Here is a 6,685-nt window from a genome sequence, read left to right as displayed (position 1 = left end):
GTTCAAGTGATTCTCCTGCCTCAGCCTCCCAAGTAGCTGGGATTACAGGCAGGCGCCACCACACCCGGCTAATTTTGTATTTTTAGTAGAGACAGGGTTTCTCCATGTTGGTCAGGCTGGTCTCAAACTCACGACCTCAGGTGATCCACCCACCTCGGCCTCCCAAAGTACTGGGATTACAGGCGTGAGCCACTGTGCCCAGCCGAGACTGCCTTTTTTAAAAATTTATTTTTATCAAAAGTCCTGCTCTTTTGAGCTGACATTACAAACCCTCCAGATGATGGGAACATTTCTCTGCAGTGCAGTCACATGTAGTTCCATTGAGGATTAGCTTTGCTCAGTCCTAGCAAAATTCCGTTTTTGAGAAATTTATTTTACAAGGGATGATCAGGTCCACTTTCATATGCTTAATTTGTTTTCCAGAAATGAAAGTGATGACCCCAACCATAGTTTCCAAATCGTGAAGCTGAAGGTTAAATAACAAAGAGTTCCTCTGTCCTCAAATTTTATGAAAAGTAGCCAACTTTTTATTACCTCTCTTTCCTGAGTTCCCTTCCAACTGTCTACTGGACAACTCCACTTGGATACCCACAGGTACCTCCCAAGACTGCTATGCACTGTTGCACAGGTTGTGAAGTGCACAAGGGGGTCACATCTAAGGGGGACTGCTATGGTCTGAATGTCCCCCAACATTCACTTGTTGAAACTTAATCCCCATGGTGGTGGTGTTAAGAGTTGGGGCCTGTTGGGAAGTGATTAAGTCATGAGGGCTTGTCCTCATGAATGAGATTCAGTGACCTTATAAAAAGGCTTAACAGAAGGTGTTCACCCTTTTACCCTCTGCCATGTGAGGACACAGCGTTTCTCCTCTCTGAAGAATGTAGCAACAAAGGCACCATTTTGAAAGCAGAGAGACCAGCCCCAGACCAGCGAGAGTTTTCATGTTTCCCATCTCAGCCTCCAGAACTGTGAGAAATAATTATTTATTGTTTCTAAATTACCCAGTCTGTGGTATTTTGTTATAGCAGCACAAACAGACTAAGACAGGGATCCTTCAGAATGAGGTCCACATAGATTTCCAGGTCTATTATGGCAGTTTCTTGGCATATGGCAGCCAAAGGTTGAGCTTTAACAAAATTGGTATACTATGACAATTTTATGGTAACAGAAGTCCAGTGTTGTAAGGAAGGGGTTTCTTTTTTCTGACACACACAAAGGCAACATATGGGCTTGGACTTAGGGTGGGTCAAGCTCAACATGTCCAGAACCAATTCATCCTGGTCACTGACCTCTCCCACCTGCCTGTCATCCTGGATTCCTTATATCTGTGGCTGATATCTCCTTTACCCAGTTTTTCAAGTCTGAAACCTCAGTGCCAGGCGTGGTCCATGTTGGCATCTCCTTCCCTCCTCATTTCATGTCCAACAGTCCATCAGTCACTGAGTCCTGTCCAATGTTAGGGTTCATGCATCAGGTCTTCCTTGATTATGACAACTTCTTTTTTTTTTTTTTTTTTTCTTTATTAAATTTTTTTTTTTTTTTTTTTTTTTTTTTTTTGAGACGGAGTCTCGCTCTGTCGCCCAGGCTGGAGTGCAGTGGCCAGATCTCAGCTCACTGCAAGCTCCGCCTCCCGGGTTTACGCCATTCTCCTGGCTCAGCCTCCCGAGTAGCTGGGACTACAGGCGCCCGCCACCTCGCCCGGCTAGTTTTTTGTATTTTTTACTAGAGACGGGGTTTCACCGTGTTAACCAGGATGGTCTCGATCTCCTGACCTTGTGATCCGCCCGTCTCGGCCTCCCAAAGTGCTGGGATTACAGGCTTGAGCCACCGCGCCCGGCCAGATTATGACAACTTCTTAACTGACCTTCCCACAGCCACTCTTGCCCCTCCAATCCATCCTCCATCATGCAATCCTAGTGATCTTTCTGGAGTGGAAATATAATCACTTCACACTCCTTGTCACTTCTAACAGGGTTTCTCAAAGTGTGGTCCTCAAACCATGTATATCAGAATCACTTGAGGTGCTTTATCAAATGTGGATTCTTAGCACCTAACTACTAAATTTTCAGATTCTCTGTGGTGAAACTCATTAATCTGCACATTAATGGATGTCCCAAGCCATTTTCATGTGTGTAATTTTGAAAACTACTACTTTCTACATAAACATGTCATAAACATGCATAAACATGTCATAAAATGCAGCATACTCATATACATTTCCCACTTCCCCAGCAGGGACTGCAGAGTGCAGCTGGGCATTCAAAGGAGGCCTTTCCTGTTTCCTGGTGAGCATCACCACGGGCCTGAGAAGTCACTCTTCACCTTGCCTCCCACCACACAACTCCTGTCCTCTTAGAGTGATTTCTAGGAATGCAGTATAGTCAACCCAGCAACTATGACTAGACCCCCATGTGGGCAGAAGGGGGTGGTAGGGCCTGTGTGTGTTCGGAGACAATTCACCATGACTATCTCAGGTTTCAGCATGGTCAAGGTTCTCTGAGGAAATACATTTACAGCCAAGTTAATAAAGTTGGTATGAGAAGACATTCCAACCCAGGGTGTAAATGTAAATCTCCACAAAGGACATTTGTTTACATTTGATCACTCATTCCAAGGTAAGGAGCAATCTCTCTCCCTGCAGGGGAGAATGGGCAGGTCAGTAGCAGCCAGAGTTTCCGGCCTTGGGGTTTTCTCTCCTGTGGTGTATCCCATTACATGTGCAGATACTATCTAGCTTCCTATTGGCCAAAGGCAGTTACAGGCCAGCACCCCCCCCCTCCCCCCACCCCGTTCAAAAGGAGGGGAAATAGATACCACCTGTTTTTGTTCTGTTTTTTGTTTTGTTATGTTTTGTTTTGTTTGAAACAGAGTCTCTCACTGTCACCCAGGCTGGAATGCAGTGGCACGATCTCAGCTCACTGCAACCTTTGCCTCCTGGGTTCAAGCGATTCTCCTACCTCAGCCTCCTGAGTAGCTGGGATTATAGACACACACCACCATGCCTGACTAATTTTTGTATTTCTAGTAGAGATGGGCTTTCGCCACTTTGGCCAGGCTGGTCTTGAACTCCTGACCTCAGGTGATCTGCCCACCTTGGCCTCCCAAAGTGCTAGGATTACACGCGTGAGCCACCACGCCCAGCCGATACCACCTCTTAATGTAAGAGTGGCAAGTTTGCACTGCAGAACAGCATGCCACTCTGTGGAGACTGGTGTTCAGGATGCAGATCCAAGCTATTGCTGTGGCTGCTGATTTTGCTGTGAATAATAAACTGTCTGTCTTTGTTTTGGACCCACAGGCTTTATATTTTCTCTCAGAGTGTTAGAATGTGGTGATCAACTAAACTTTCAGCTTGCCAGCAGGGTAAAATCTTAGATTATAACAGCTTCTGACCTACTACTGTGGAGTACCCTCCTTGGAGTGTGGCTATGATTTGTGCATGGATTCCTACAGCTGAATGGGGAAGGGAGCTGAACAGGTAGGGGATTACTTCTCTGGATCATTCATCAAGAGCAATGCTTGGGTGCTCTATTGCTGCACAAAAAATCACCCCAAAACCTAGTGGCTTAAAGCCATAATTTATTAGTTTCCAAAAATCTGTTAGTCAATTGTATGATTCACCAGCTTCATGTGGTGTTTGCTAGGCCACCGGAATGACTGAAAGACTTGAAATGGCCTCACTCGCTTAGCTGGCAGTTAGTGCTGGCTTCTGGCCATGATGCCTGGGGAACTCAGCTAGGGCTGTTGGCTGAGAGCTTTGGTTCTCTTCCATATGGGCCTCCCCCTGTGGCGGCTTGGGCTTCCTCAGAGTATGGCAGCTGACTTCCAAGAAGGAGTATGCACAGAAACCAAACTGGAAGCTGCAAACCCCTTAAGGGTTAGCCTTGGAAATTACACAGCATCACCTCTGCTACATTCTATTGGTCAAAGGGGTTACAGGGCCAGTCCACATTCAAGGAGAGGGTAAACAGAATCCACCTCTTGATGTGTGAGTGGTAAGGTCACCTTGCAAAAGAGTGTGTGGGATGGGGGATACTATTACAGCTGTCTTTGGAAGCACAATCTATCAAATGGACATAGATGGGGGACTATACAACAGTATTTCTCCAAGTGCAGTAAGCCCTGCATCAGAATCATGGGAGCTTTTGCTGAAAATGCAGACTGGGGCTGATTCTTGCACACTAACATTTGAGATCTGCTGAGCTGCAGAACAAAGCCCAAACTTGTTGGCCTACCAGTCCAGATCCTCACTTACCTTGTCTGACTTTATGCTCCAGTAACACTCAATTTCTTGGCATTCTCTTACACATAATAAGCTATTTAACCTACAGATATGGTTTGGATGCTTGTGCCCTCCAAATCTCATGTTGAAATGTGAGCCCTAATGTTGGAGTTGGGGCTGAACAGGAGGTGTCTGGGTTGTGAACTGGATTGTGAACATCCTGAGGGTGGACCCCTCAGGAATGGCTTTGTGGCCTCCCTGTGGTAATGAGTGAATCCTCGTTCTATGAGTTCATGCAAGAGCTAGTTGTTTAAGAGTCTGGTGCCTCCCTCGCATTTCACTTGCTCCTTCTCTCACCATGTGACATGCCTGTTCCCTCTTCGCCTTCCACCGTGATTGTAAGCTTGCCGAGGCCCTTACCAGAAGCAGATGCCAGCACAATGCTTCTTGTACAGTCTGCAGAACTGTGAGCAAAAATAAACTTCTTTTCTTTATAAATTACTAGGTCTCTGGTATTCCTTTATAGCGAAGCAAAACAGATTAATACACCTACTAATCCACACCTGTGCCCATAACTGTGCCTTCTGCCTGGAATCACTTGACTCCTTTGCCTCATCAAGGATTTACTCATCTTTAAAGATTCAGTTTTATGTCACCTTTTTGGGGAAGTTTTCCTGACCTCCTCTTCTCCTATGGATTGGGGTAGGTGTTCCACTCCTGTGCAACTGTCCCCATTATAGCGCTTGCCAACTTGTAATGTCATTGTTAATTTGTCCGTCCCCTTCACTGGATTGTGAACATCTTAGGCAGGGATATGTCAGATTCATCTCTGTCCTCTAAATCCTAAGTGTACTTAACTGAATTGAAAGTATGATAGTGTCACAGTGAATTCCTCTTTGACCTAATCTTTCTTGAAGAATATGGTACTTAAAATATGCTTCAAGTTGCACTGTTTTCTTTCTGACAATTCTCAGCACAGCTAAGATGCTTGCAGCTACTTGTAACAAAATACCCAACTAAAAGTGGGTGTCTTAGTGTGCTCAGGCTGCCAAAACAAAATACCATAGACTGGGTGGCTTAAACAACAGAAATTTATTTTCTCACAACTCTGGAGGCTGGAAAGTCCAAGATTAAGGGTCCAGCAGGGACCTAGTAAGGGCTCTGTTCCTGGCTTGCAGATAGCCACCTTCTTGCTGTGTACTCACACGGCCTTTTCTCAGTGTGCGCATGAGTGCATGACATCAAGCTCTCTGGTGACCCTTCTTAAAAAGCACCAGGTCCATCAGACTAGAGCTTGGCCCTCATGACCTAATTGCCTCTCAAAGACCCCATCTCCAAACACCATCACACAGGGAGTTAGGGCTTCAACATATGGACTTCAGGGGGATGAAAACATTCAGTCCATAACAGTGGGCTAACCGTCTGATTTAATAATTTTAGAAAGCCAGCAACCTGCAGTAGGTGATTCTCCAGTGTGAGATAGGAGGTATTATTGTCTGGGGATCTTCCTTTCCTTCCTCCTAGCCCTCCTCACTCTGTCATCTTCTTACCCCAGGCTCACCTCCTCTTGTGAGTAAGATGGCTGTTGGGGCTTCAGGCATCATATCCTCAAAGTTCAGTTTGAAGTTATTAAGCTGGTAGGGCAGGATGGGTCTGGGATGGGCATGAGTAACTCCCTGTCTGCAGGTCTGCCTTTTAACAGTGAGCGAATTGTTCCCTTTATATCTCCTTTGCCAGACCTGGGTCATAGGACTCCTGTCTACACCCAGAGCAATCACAGGCAAAGAGGCTTAATCATGAGCCACACACCCATTTCCAACTTAATCGGGGTGAGGTGAGAGGGGATGAGCTGTTGGATATTCGAACCCACACAAAATGAGCAAGGAAATAAATCTAGCCCAGAAAGCCAATGTCCTAAACGCCTCACCAAGATATTGGCTTGATTTTCATAGCAGTGACTTTTAATCAACAGAAGTTAAATGTTGGTCTTAACATAAACCATGGGCGGAAGCTCCGAGGGCGGCATCAGAACACTTGGTTGCCCTACAGATGGCAAGGAGGTGGGTTTGTGGCGGCGGGGTGGGGGGGAGGGCGAGGGAGAATGGAGGGAAGAATGGGGTGGGGAGGAATTGCTAAAATGCACGGAATTGCTCGTGCTTCAAGATGTCAAGACCGAAGGAGCTTGAGCTGTCCTATACCTTTTCTGGGAAGGACAACTGAGGGGGGGGAATCATTTTTAATACCTGAATGTCTTCAAACTTCTTTTTACACCCCACGTCTCTGCAGTCAACCCGGTGTAACTATAGAGCGAAGCACGCTACGCATAATCCGTTTGGGGATTCCGAACCCCAGTGGCTCTGTACGCACTCAGGTCGCTGGAACAGGAGGTCCCAGACCCCCGCTCCAAGGCTTCGCGGGCGAGCGCCCAGGTGGGGCTGGGCGAGGTGGGGGTTCCCGGCGCCG

The sequence above is a fragment of the Mandrillus leucophaeus genome, unplaced genomic scaffold, assembly GCF_000951045.1.
Source record: "Mandrillus leucophaeus isolate KB7577 unplaced genomic scaffold, Mleu.le_1.0 Scaffold1469, whole genome shotgun sequence".
Lineage (NCBI taxonomy): Eukaryota > Metazoa > Chordata > Mammalia > Primates > Cercopithecidae > Mandrillus > Mandrillus leucophaeus.
Note: the sequence above shows the minus strand (reverse complement) of the source record.